The sequence below is a fragment of the Somniosus microcephalus genome, chromosome 10, assembly GCF_052327205.1.
Source record: "Somniosus microcephalus isolate GS21.2 chromosome 10, FLI_Smic_1.0, whole genome shotgun sequence".
NCBI lineage: Eukaryota > Metazoa > Chordata > Chondrichthyes > Squaliformes > Somniosidae > Somniosus > Somniosus microcephalus.
This window is the reverse complement of record NC_140996.1, coordinates 150028762-150041668: the sequence shown is the minus strand read 5'-3', so window position 1 is coordinate 150041668 and position 12907 is coordinate 150028762. Positions and strand designations below refer to the sequence as shown.

General features: G+C 50.4%; 1 protein-coding gene across 1 annotated transcript in view; it reads left to right on the top strand.

Moving 5' to 3' along the window:
* Nucleotides 1-12907, top strand: part of slc67a2 (solute carrier family 67 member 2) — a 79524-nt gene that overhangs the window by 43386 nt on the left and 23231 nt on the right. The window lies entirely within an intron of this gene.

Genomic DNA, 12907 nt, shown 5'->3' with positions numbered 1-12907 from the left:
AGGTCTTTTTCCGAAAGTAGTCGTTTCTGGGTTCCTTCACTCTGGAGCCCGCAGACAAACTTATCCCGTAAGGTGTCTGCCAGTCCTGCTCCAAACTGGCAGTGCTTCGATAACTTGCGTAGTTCCGTAAGATAGTCAGCATTGTTCTCATCTTTGTGCTGGTTTCTTTTATGGAACTTGAATCTTTCTGCTATCAGCAGCGGTGTAGGGTTTAGGTGTTCCTGTAAGATATTAACAATCTCTTCAAAACTTTTCTCCATTGGTTTAGCTGGGGTAATTAAATTCCGCAATAGGCCGTATGTTCTCGCACCCATCAAATTTAATAATACCGACGCCTTCTTTCCATTGGCCACCTCATTGGCATTGCAGTACACTTCAATTCTTTCCACATACGTGGTCCAGTCTTCTACCTCGTTGTCGAAAGCAATGATACTGCCACTCTTCGGCATCTTGGGTGATTTAAAATGGCGCCTCCCGCGCTTTTTCTTCCCCAATGTAATAAAATGGCGCCTCCCGCGCTTTTCCTTCTTCCCCAATGGAATAAAATGGCGCCTCCCGTGCTTTTCCTTCTTCCCCTTGCTGCCACGCTGCTCCTAGCATTCTACAGGGTAATGGCGGCGACCCGCGGCTTCGGCGCATCTCACTTTTCCTTCCCCGCGTTCTATCCTCTCCACGCTGCCCTGTTCTTGAGCACCGACCGCGCCCTGTGCGCTCCACCCTCTCTCTCTCTCTTCCTCCCGACGACGCTGCACGGCCCCTTTGCAGAGCTGCTCGATCGAGCCCGAGCCCACCGCAGTCCGGAAGGGTCAGCGCACTACCTGCTACCAGCACGACTTGCTGGAACACCCCGACTGGGGAGCCAGGCCCAGCTCTGCACAGCCTCCCCTGCAACTCTCCGATGGATCCCTGGGCGGTTGCCCGCAGTCGACGCCCGCCTTTCTGACTTCGACCTCCAAGAAGCTTCTCTTCAGGGAAAAGATCCCCGTGAGGTGATGCAGTACTGCAGGTGAGTTCAAACCTGCCCGTCGCCAGTGTAGTGTCCGAGGATCAATAATACTCAGACTGCAGGAGAACAATAAAAGAGGTATTTACTGAACAGAGAGTAATTCAAGACTGAAGTACAGAAGCCTGCTATGGCTTTATATACAGGGGTGGTCACTGCCGGTACTGCAGTATAGAATCAGTTCTTCTCTTAAAGGTACATACACAACACTACTTCTTTGTCACACATGCTTCTCTCATCCTCCTTTAAACCCTCTTCAGTAAAAGCACTAACCTTCTCCATCGCCAAATTGGAAATGTCTTCTTTTGTATATAACTCTTGATAAAAGCTGCTAGCCGCCTCTAAAATCTCCCCACTTTCATGAATGATCTTCTCCCCAACCTTCAACTCTCCAATTAATGATAATCTCTGCCGTAGCTTCTCTTGCTCTAGAAAATATCTAGTGCATCTTTCGCCCTCCAATGCATCTCTAGCCTTTGCACGGATAATGGCCCTCTTGCATTTTTCAGCTTGCAATAATTCCCACTCTTCCTTTAGCACCCGGAACTTAATCTCAGCTCCCTTATCCCCTCCGTCAACTGCTTTACAGACATCCGTAAACCTTTTGTTAAGATTCTCTTCTCGACGCCGGTTAGCTGTTGCTCTCTTTTTCCCATAACGTACCGAAATTTTTTTTACCTCATATTTGAAATTGTCCCACCAAACTCTTCTTTCTTTCAAGAACAAAGGTTCCTTCCGAGCATTCTTTATTATATTTAAAATCCCTTCTTTATAAGCAATTTCTTTCAGGTATTGATTGTTTAAAATCCATAGACCTGAACCGATCTTAACTCTGCTGTTCCTAATTCTAAGAACTAAAGCCGAGTGGTCACTTAAAAAATACTTTTTTATAATAAATCTCCATCACCTCAGAACTTAACACTTCCCGCATTAACACAAAATCTATTCAGCTCTGTTTTAAAACATCACCTACCCAACCTGTTCTGGAGAACTCCTTTTTTATGGGGTTCCGGTCCCTCCATAAGTCTCTCAAATTTAAATTTGTCATAGTTTTTACAATCATCCCTCTGGAGTTATCATCCTTAAAGGTCATCTGGGCTGAAATGTCCATCCGAGATAAAAATACATTAAAATCCCCCACTATACAAGGATTTTCCACCTCTGCCACTTCAGTGAATAACCCCCGAAAAAACTCGCGACGCTTGCAATGGTCGTTCGGTGCATAGATATTAAAGAGATCGCAATTAAATTCCTCCATTTTACCCTTAGCCATAAAAATCTCCCCTCAGTGTCCTTGTCCACCAAGGCAACGTTCTCTTTTATGGACGGACACACCAAAACAGCCACCCCTCTACGGTTATTGTTTGCACAACTTGCAAACACCTCTCCCTTACAAACCTTCTGAACTCTTTCTAGGATATCCTCATCCCAAAAGGTTTCTTGCAGGCACAAGGGCCCCGATTTTCGGCTTGTGTGGGGAATGGTCGGATTTCCCCGAATGTGTCAGCCAGCTCCACGCAATTTTCCCTCAAGTGGCCAATTAATTCCCAGCATGTGGGAAGCCTTGCTAATTGGCCAATTCGAGTCAGAAATCCCCACAGTATGATGTCATCATTCGTGGTGCTTTCAAGGTCCATAGCAAGCACTGCATCCTCTGAAGGCTTCCAAACGAACCATACAGGATGGCAGAGGAGCCTGCAGCAGCTGTGGGCAGTGCCAGACCCCGAGCTGCCTCCAAATTCGACGAGGCTTCACTGCAGGCATTATTGGATGGGGTTAGGGCCCACAGGGAGGTCCTCTTCCCTAGGTCAGGGAGGAAGAGGCCTCCCACTGAGACCAATGCTGCATGGATGCAGGTGTCAGCAGATGCCAACTCGCTGGGAGTCACCAGAAGAACCTTGGCATTACATCTCTATCTCCTTCCTTTACTCCCCCACAGTACCATCCAGAGCCCCCGTCCTCACTGTGGAGGAGGAAGAGGCTGTGCAGCCAGACTCCTCAGAGGAAGCTCCAACCTCTGAGGGCGCAGCGTCAGCAGAAGTAAGCGCACCCAGCACCAGCGCAGACACTCACACCTCGGGGGGACCTTCGGGACATAGAGTAGTGTTGTCATCCGGTGTTTCACAGCTCACAAGTGAGCCTCAGCAGATTCTGGAGACAGGGACAGCAGTGGAGAGTCCTCATCGGAGGGCGCAGGACTCTGCCAGCTCAGCTGCGCTGTATGTCGACCCTCTGCCTCTGGGTCCATCCGCAAGAGAAGAGGTGATGGATCTCCATGCACAGATGCAGGAGTCTCTGGCAGGTTTTGTCTCCAGGGTCGCTGCGAGTGTGGAGCGAATGGAGGAGTCCATAGCGACCATGAGCAGAGCCTTTGTGGAGTCATTGGCGCATGAAGGCATCACCATGGAAAGGTTGGCAACCTCCATGGAGGAGATAACTCGCCAGCATACGGAAAACATGGTGAGTGCTCATAAGAGAATGACATCTCTTGAGGAGCATTGGCCATCTGTTGAACAGAGAAACCAGATCTTCATGAAAGTCCTTCTGAGTAGGACTGCCAGTGCAGAAATGGGTCCCACTGGCTCCCTAAAGCTCAGCAAGGTGCTCTCAAGCCACTTCCAAGTGCTGGCCCCTTCTGGCCTGTGCAGCTTCAGGTGAGTGAGCAGCAGCCTGGTGCTCCTGGTGCTCATCCTGCTGTTCCTGGTTCTGCTGCTGCCGCCTCTGCTGTTGGAGATCCTCTAATGCCAGGAAGGGAAGGTACCAAAGGCCTCCCATGCTTCTGGCAGATGCCTCCGTTGAGGAGGCGCTGAGTTAGGGTGGTGAGAGGGGCTTCCCAGGAGCTCACACTGGAGAAGTGTGTGAGGCTCCAACTTTCTACAGCTGTTCCTAAACCTTCAAAAAGTTCCCCCAAGCCTTGATCAACAAGGTCCTGCAGCCTGCAAATGCTGCCTCTTTAAATCTCTTCAGCCCTCAGCGACCTGCTGCTGCAAGCCAGCTGTTTTCACGCCAGCTCTCATCGGCGGGGTTCCCCGCAGGCGTGTTTCATGTGGGGAAAGCCCCAAAGTCGCAACGGCCCCGGAAAATCTTCCTTAACAAGGTGATCATTGGTGATTAGTGCTCCGACGAGCAGTCCCGCCAGCAGCGGCCGGGACTGAAGCGGGTGACGGAGAAACGGTGGTCCAAAAGTCGGACGGGGCGGGGAATCAGGCGGTGGGGGGGTCCCGACCCGCTTTTTCCGCGATTTTCGGACCCCGGCCGCATGAAAAGTCACCCGACGGCTGCCAGAAAATCGGGGCCAACAAGTCCGTGCCTTTAAAACATTGCAACAACTGCTGAAATTTCTTCGCATCCCTCAGTCCGTTCACATTAATCGAGACCAATGTAATCATGGCTCCAAAGAAGGGAAGTATGCCTGATAATCTCCGCATCATTTAATCTCTGGCCCTTCCCTCCTCTCGTGCTCCTTCCCAACTTTTCGGCCAGCTGTTGCTTTTTCCTGCAGCCTCCGACTCTCTTTCACCTCCTGTTTGAACCTTCCCTGCTGTTTCAGCCTCTTCCTTGCATTAAGTTTGGGCCAAGGAGCTGCCCTTTCTCCCTCCTCCTGCCCCTCACTAACCTTTCCCTTTCCACATGATGCCACCCCACCCCCCACTTCCATGTCTCTGTCCCCCTCTAATTCCTCACTCTCAAGCTCTTCTGTAACCCTCTGTGCTTGCTCCCGGTCAGATACATAATCCTGCTCCCCGTCAGATACATCATCTCCCATAGAGAGTCTTCCTGCTATTGCGGTTTCTCCAACAGCGCCACTCCCTTCGACCTCATTTCCCTCCCTGACCCTTGCTCCCTGATCCTTCTCTCTGGGACAATGGCGCACCTATATCGCTCCCTTCTGCCGTCTTTGTCTCGCCGCTCCTGTCCTGCTGCCCCTTTAAGGCTCCTGCCTCTTGCACCCTCTCTTTGTCTTGCCCCCTCCTGCTCACCGAGATGTCCGACTCCCCGTCTTTCCTTGGAGTACTTACATTTAGCACGCACCCCGCTCCCGCCTCCTCCCCCCCCGCGGACACCAGATTCTTTAGGGAGAGCTGAACCGTATTAAGGCTCGAGTCTGTACTCAACCCTTGGTGCCCTCTGCTGTCTTTGTTCTTTTCCACTGTATTTGATGTGTTTTCCACCATCTCCATCCTGTTCTCTGCTCCGTAATTTTCTGCCTCTTCCTGTGCTCTTTTCTCCTTCAATTTACCAGCTGTGCCCTCCGACTGCTCCGCTCCTCCGGCTGTTCCACTCTCAGCTCCTGCTCCTTCCCCCATCTCCTTGTCACTCATAGAGCTTCCTTCTGCCTCACACTCACAGTGGGTGGGCCTTTGTGACACACCCCACAGCTCTCCACCTTGCAGCTCCGAGCGATGTGTCCAGACTCGCCAGACAATTATAACAGTACAAGTCTGGACAGTTTCTTACAAGATGGTCGTGTCCAAGACAATAATAACAAACCTTCACTCGGTTATCATGCAGTACTCTGAAGTACTGCACTCCTTCCATCGTCTCGAATTTCATGCTGTACGGTAATTACTTCATCCCCTCTGGGAACTGCACCTTTACATAACGGGTTCCATCTGCTACCCGTGTTCCTGGATAGTATCTCCTCTTTATTGCCGAGCAAATTTTAATGTCCCACGACTCCAACTTTTTGATTAGCGCATTGTCCTCAATATAAACTGGCAAGTTTAAGAATGAGACCACCACCTCTTCCGAATATAGCAGAGATACCTCCAAGAACTTATTGCCAACTTTCAGACTGAGTAAAAGTCTTTCCACCTCCTCTCTGCCACTGACCGTCACCTCGAACCCAACATTCGGCTTTGGTCGGCAGGCAAAGCAGCTTCCCTCGCCACAGTCCTCATGTACCGCTTGGATAATATCCCAAGCACGTATCTCCTTATCCTCGCACTGAACCACCACCGTGTTTTCTTTTCCAAACCTCCTGGGGTCCCGGCCCAAATCTTTGGGCCTTTTTCTTTCCCTTCCAACTACAGTTTCTCCCCTAATTAAATTCATATTGGGAACACTGTCCTCTGAGGGGCCCGGCACTCCAGACCCCTCAGCAGCCATCTGGCTGTTGTTTATGGGCTAAAAGAGCCCTAAAGCCTGAAAAAAAAAACACCTCCAAATTTTTACAAACTCACTCCAACTCCCTGCAGAAATCAGGCAACCAGTAACACCTGCTCACTCCTAACCCCTCCCACCTAGAGAGTGCTACCCACTGGGCCACAGCTGACACTCGCACTGCAGTGGAGAAAAGTGGCATTGAGCAACTTCCTTGGCAATGTAACTATAAAAATAGTATTTACAAATAAAATCCACATTCCTTTCCGTTCTCCAGAGTATGCTCTAGAGCTCACTGGTTAGGTCATATGGGACTTGGCAAGCTACCTACACAGTGGGTATTTTGTAAATTAATAAGTAAAATTATTTCTAAAATGTAGAAATAACAAATGCTTTTATAGGACAGTTTTATAGATGCAAAACAAGATTCAATGTCAACGTTATTTTAACATTTTAGCCAAAAAAACAGAAAGACTACAACTCCATTTCATTTTGAATTGATTAATGATGCCTATTTTTGGTTCCGTATTGAGAACAATTTTTAATCACCTAAAAATGAATTCACTGAAAATTGAAAAGATGAAAATTTGGCTAATTGGGACAGCTTAGCATTTTATTTTCCGATACAGGTAAAATAACTAAAGTAGAGATGTGACTTACAAAATGGTGGAACCTGTGGACCAATTTTTGTGGTAATTACTGGTTGCTGGACTTGACGATCCTTTTTCTGCCTGACGTGTTGTTCTTTGTCCTTAACAATTGCAACACCTGCTATTGTGTTTTTTTGTTAACGTCGTATTGCCAAGGAAGTTGATCAATAAATTTGAGAATTGATAGATTTTTTTACAGCACGGAAGGAGGTCTTTCAGTCCATTGTGCCCATGTGAGCTCTCTGAAAGAGCTTGTTGTGAAGTTGTAAAAATCAGATATTGTCAAGAAAGTCAAATCAGCAAAGAAGGTAGGGGTATATACTGGTCCTGTATTAAGCTAAATTATTTTTTCAACATCTCCCACTGTTCATCTGTAGTTTTATCCTGTGGTAAACCACTGTTATTGTTGTTCACTTGTTGTTGTTGCACACTGTTGTATCTATGCATGCCTCAGCTGGCTCCGCCTCTGGCTCCACCCACATGCCCAGGTATAAAGGTGACTGCTCTGCAGCCCCCTGCCTTCTTGGAAACCAGTCAACCACGAGAGGCATGCTCTGTTCTTTGTTAATAAAAGCCTTTTGGTTACTCTCCTAACTCTCCGTCTTTTATGAGTAATTAATAACGCATCAATTTTATTAACAAAAACAAAATGTCGGCACCAAACGCTGAGCAGCAGGCGCGGCAGCAAATGACGGCTCCAAACGCTGAGCAGCAGGTGCTGCTGCATGCCCTCAGACCAACATGCCTGGACCTAGACCCTCAAGAGGCGGGTTCGTCTACCAAGTTCGCACAATGGCTGCGTTGCTTCGAAGCTTACCTGGAAGCCTCAGCCGTGACACTAGATGGAAACAAACTAAAAATCCTGGCCTCCAAGGTGGGCCACCAAGTCTACACGCTCATCCAGGACGCGACTACCTACGCGGCGGCGATCGATCTGCTAAAAGGACAATACACACACCCAGTAAATACGGTTTATGCCAGACACCTCCTGAGATCCCGCAAACAGCAGTCCGGGGAATCGGTGGAGGCATTCCTACGGGCACTACAGATACTCGGCCGAGCCTGCGATTGTAAAGAGGTATCGGCCGCGACACACACGGAGGGACTTATCTGAGATGCTTTCGTTGCGGGCCTCAAGTGCGGGCAGCACGGTGGCATAGTGGTTAGCACTGTTGCCTCACAGCGCCAGGGACCCGGGTTCGAATCCGGCCTCGGGTGACTGTCTGTGTGGAGTTTGCACATTCTCCCCGTGTTTGCGTGGGTTTCCTCCGGGTGCTCCGGTTTCCTCCCACAGTCCAAAGATGTGCGGGTTAGGATGATTGGCTATGATAAATTGACCCTTAGTGTTAGGGGGATTAAATACGTGGGGTTACGGGGATAGGGTGGGATAGGTGTTGATGACGGGGATCGGGTGGGATATGTGTCGGTGCAGGCTCGATGGGCCGAAATGGCCTCTATCCGCACTGTGGGGTTTCTGTGATTCTGTGATACTCCCGGCAGAGACTGCTGGAGAAGGGCAAAATCGACCTGAAGAAGGCAGTGTCCCTCGCGCTCTCGCTAGACGCGGCCCACCAGAATATGGACGCATTCTCCCCTAACCGCTCCGCACCGTGGATGCCGCAACCTTGGGTCATGGGACCGCCACCCCCGGCACCAACTACTGCAGCGATGTCCAAGGGCCCGAAATGTTACTTTTGTGGCCAGGCAAAACACCCCAGAGCACGCTGCCCGGCGAAAAACGCTACCTGCCCTGGCTGCGGGAAGAAAGGACACTACGTCAGCGCCTGCAAAGGTAAAACCGCTAACGCCAGCAGCGCCGCGTGTGAACCGTGGAGGTAGCCATCTTGTCCGCCATCTTGGACACCTCCAGCCGCGTGGGGATCGGGATCATGGGCGCAGCCATTTTGTCCGCCATCTTGGACGCCTCCAACTCCAATCGCGGGTGACCCGGACTCGACCACCGCCTCGTCTGACGACCACAGCGACTCGCTCGACCATACGCTGGCCTCCGTGACGCTGGATCAATCTCTCCCTCACCAACTGTCCAGGTCCATGATGGACATTACGGTAAACGGCCGCGCCACTACCTGCCTTTTCGACAGCGGGAGCACGGAGAGCTTTATCCACCCCGACACGGTGCGCAGTTACTCTCTCCAGGTCCTGCCAACGCGCCATCGGATCTCTATGGCTTCCAAATCCCATTCAGCAGACGTCGGTGGCTACTGTGTAGTGACCCTTTCAGTAAGGGGCACAGAATACAAAAATTTTAAACTTCTTGTCCTGCCCCATCTCTGCGCTGCCGTTCTACTGGGGTTGGATTTTCAGTGCCACCTTAAAAGTGTCACATTAGCGTATGGCGGACCCCTCCCCCCACTCACAGTCTGCAGCCAGCAGCTTTTAAATCACCCGCCACGCACCATTCGCAGCCTCTCCACGCTTAAAGTCCCCCCCCCCCCCCTGTTCGCTAACCTCACCCGCGACTGTAAGCCCATCGCTACCAAAAGCAGGCGGTACAGTGCCGGGGATAGGAGCTTCATTAAATCCGAAGTAGCAAGACTCCTGAAGGAAGGGATTATTGAGGGTAGCACTAGCCCATGGCGAGCACAAGTGGTGGTAGTGAAGACTGGCGAAAAACAGCGCCTAGTTATTGACTACAGCCAGACGATCAATCGCTACACCCAGTTAGATGCATACCCACTCCCCCGCATATCTGACATGGTCAATCAGATAGCACAATACCGGGTGTTCTCGACGATTGATCTGAAGTCGGCATACCACCAGCTCCCCATCAGGGCTGAGGACCACCAGTACACAGCTTTTGAAGCTGACGGTCATCTCTACCACTTCCTCAGAGTCCCCTTCGGCGTCACCAACGGGGTTTCGGTCTTCCAAAGGGAGATGGACCGAATGGTTGACCAGAACGCGCTGCAGGCCACCTTCCCCTATCTAGACAACGTCACCATCTGCGGCCACGACCAGCAGGACCATGACGTTAACCTAGAGAAATTCCTCCGTACGGCCCAGCGGCTGAATCTAACATACAACAAGGACAAATGTATGTTTCGCACCACGCGCCTCGCCATTCTTGGCTGCGTAGTGGAGAACGGAGTCATCGGCCCCGACCCCAACAGAATGCGCCCCCTTATGGAGCTCCCCCTCCCCCACTGCCAAAAAGCACTGAAGAGATGCCTAGGGTTCTTCTCTTACTATGCTCAGTGGGTGCCCAACTATGCGGACAAAGCCAGACCCCTCATCAAGTCCACCTCCTTCCCCCTGACAGCAGAGGCATGTGCAGCCTTCATTCTCATAAAAAGAGATATTGCGAAGGCCACAATGCACGCAGTGGATGAGTCCATCCCTTTCCAAGTGGAGAGCGACGCATCCGACTTCGCCCTAGCTGCAACCCTTAACCAGGCGGGGAGACCCGTGGCCTTTTTCTCAAGGACCCTCCAGGGCCCCGAGATTCGACACTCCTCTGTCGAAAAGGAGGCCCAGGCCATTGTGGAAGCGGTGCGACATTGGAGGCATTACCTGGCCGGAAAACGATTTACCCTGCTCACTGACCAGCGTTCAGTAGCTTTTATGTTTAACAATAAGCAGAGGGGCAAAATCAAGAACGACAAGATCTTGAGGTGGAGAATTGAACTCTCCACCTACAATTACGATATCTTGTACCGGCCCGGGAAACTCAATGAGCCCCCAGATGCCCTATCACGTGGTACATGCGCCAACGCGCAGGTTGATAGACTGCAGACCCTCCACAATGACCTCTGCCACCCGGGGGTCACCAGGTTCTTCCATTTCATCAAATCCCGTAACCTGCCCTACGCCATCGAGGAAGTCAGGACCATGACCAGGAACTGCCAAATCTGTGCCGAGTGCAAACCGCATTTTTATAGGCCAGACAGAGCAAGCCTGATCAAGGCCACTCGCCCCTTCGAGCGCCTGAGCGTCGATTTTAAAGGGCCCCTCCCCTCCTCTGACCGCAACGTGTACTTCCTCAACATAATTGATGAGTACTCCCGTTTCCCGTTTGCCATCCCTTGCCCAGACATGACCAGTACCACGGTCATTAAATGTCTGAATGACCTTTTCGCTTTGTTCGGCTTCCCTAGCTATATCCATAGCGACCGGGGCTCATCCTTTATGAGCGACGAACTCTGTCAGTACCTGCTCACGAGAGGTATTGCTACAAGCAGAACCACCAGCTACAACCCCCGGGGGAACGGCCAGGTGGAAAGAGAGAACGCGACGGTTTGGAAGGCCGTCCTCTTAAACTTAAAATCTAAGGGCCTTCCGACCTCTCGCTGGCAGAAGGTCCTCCCTGCGGCGCTCCACTCCATTCGGTCACTGCTTTGTACGGCCACCAATGCCACCCCCCATGAAAAAATGTTCACTTTCCCCAGGAAGTCCACATCGGGGACCTCGCTACTGACATAGCTGACGTCTCCAGGACCCGTCCTACTGCGGAAGCACGTGAGGTCCCATAAAACGAACCCCTGGTCGAGAGGGTGAGCCTCCTCCACGCCAACCCCCAGTATGCTTACGTGGCGTACCCGGACGGGCGGGAGGACACAGTCTCCATACGAGACCTCGCACCTTCGGGTGCCCCTGAAACACTACCATTGCCATCCACCACTACCCACAACCCAACCCCTGTAGACGGCATGCCGCAGCCCCAGGACCCGTCATTGACCACCCAACCACTCAATGAGACGCCAGATTCAATGTTGGATGCTGCACCATCGCCACCGCCACCACGACGATCAGGACGGCATACAAGGCCACCTGATAGACTCACTTACACGAACCTTTAGTACACTTCACCCCGCCGGACTCAATTTTAAACAAGGGGTGAATGTGGTAAACCACTGTTATTGTTGTTCACCGTTGTTGTTGTTGTTGCACACTGTTGTATCTATGCATGCCTCAGCTGGCTCCGCCCCTGGCTCCACCCACATGCCCAGGTATAAAGGTGACTGCTCTGCAGCCCCCTGCCTTCTTGGAAACCAGTCAACCACGAGAGGCATGCTCTGTTCTTTGTTAATAAAAGCCTTTTGGTTACTCTCCTAACTCTCCGTCTTTTATGAGTAATTAATAGCGCATCATATCCAATAACAGTATTGACCAGTTTGCTGTCGTCAGCCTCTGTCTCATCCCGTTAAAGTTAGCCTTACCAAAATCTAGAATCTTAGTAACTGTTAAGTTTCTTCTTTTCAAACCTAACATTGAATTTGATCATATTATGATTACTATTAGATAAATGTTCCCTTACTGTTAGATTATTAACTAAGTCTGGCTCATTATCCATTACTAAATCTAGTATGGCCTGTCCTCTTGTTGGTTCTAGAACATATTGCTCCAGAAAACTGAATTGATGATGTCATCAGAACTTATAAAAGCTACAATGGCCTAGATATGTGAAAGGTAACGAGTAATTTTGAAGAAAATGTTTAAAAATAAAAAATAAAAAAAAAATCTGTTGTCCGGATCTTCTCAACTTCTTAGGCCTTTGGTTTTAATTTTGCTATTTGGGTTCAAAACGCATGAAAGGAAGGAATGATGAAGGTTTGAATTTGGATGATCAGCCATGATCTCATTAAATGGCGGAGCAGGCTCGAGGGGCCGAATGGCCTCCTCCTGCTCCTATCTTCTATGTTTCTATGTGATTAGTCGGTTACAAGAATATCCCCTGTGTTCTGTGTATTATTATGTGTTGTGCCTTTTTATTTGCTTTCTCACTTTCTGTTCCCAAGTCACACTCCAGTTGTGATCAGGGTGAGTGAGTGGCCTGTTGTCAGACCTCCGCCAGTGGTACTCTGATTTATTGAGTGGAAAACGCCTTCACTGTCCTGTATGGTTGGGCCAAAGTACTCGACCTGCCGGCAGCCAGAAAACCTTTCCACCTCCACATTGCCGACAAGTCCAATTCCTTTGATGTTTTTACTTGGGGACGTGCTGGCCATAGAGGTGCCAATCAAAACAACGTCTTAGGTGGTATGCTCAGCCTCCAAGGGCACAGTGCTGCTAATAACAAGGCTGCATCAGCGGCAACATGGTGAAGTAAACATGCTTTGGCAGCAGGTAAAAGAAGCAGAGGGTTGAGATTCCCTCTGAATTCCACTGGCTGCTTTGCTGAGTTGCCCGGGCT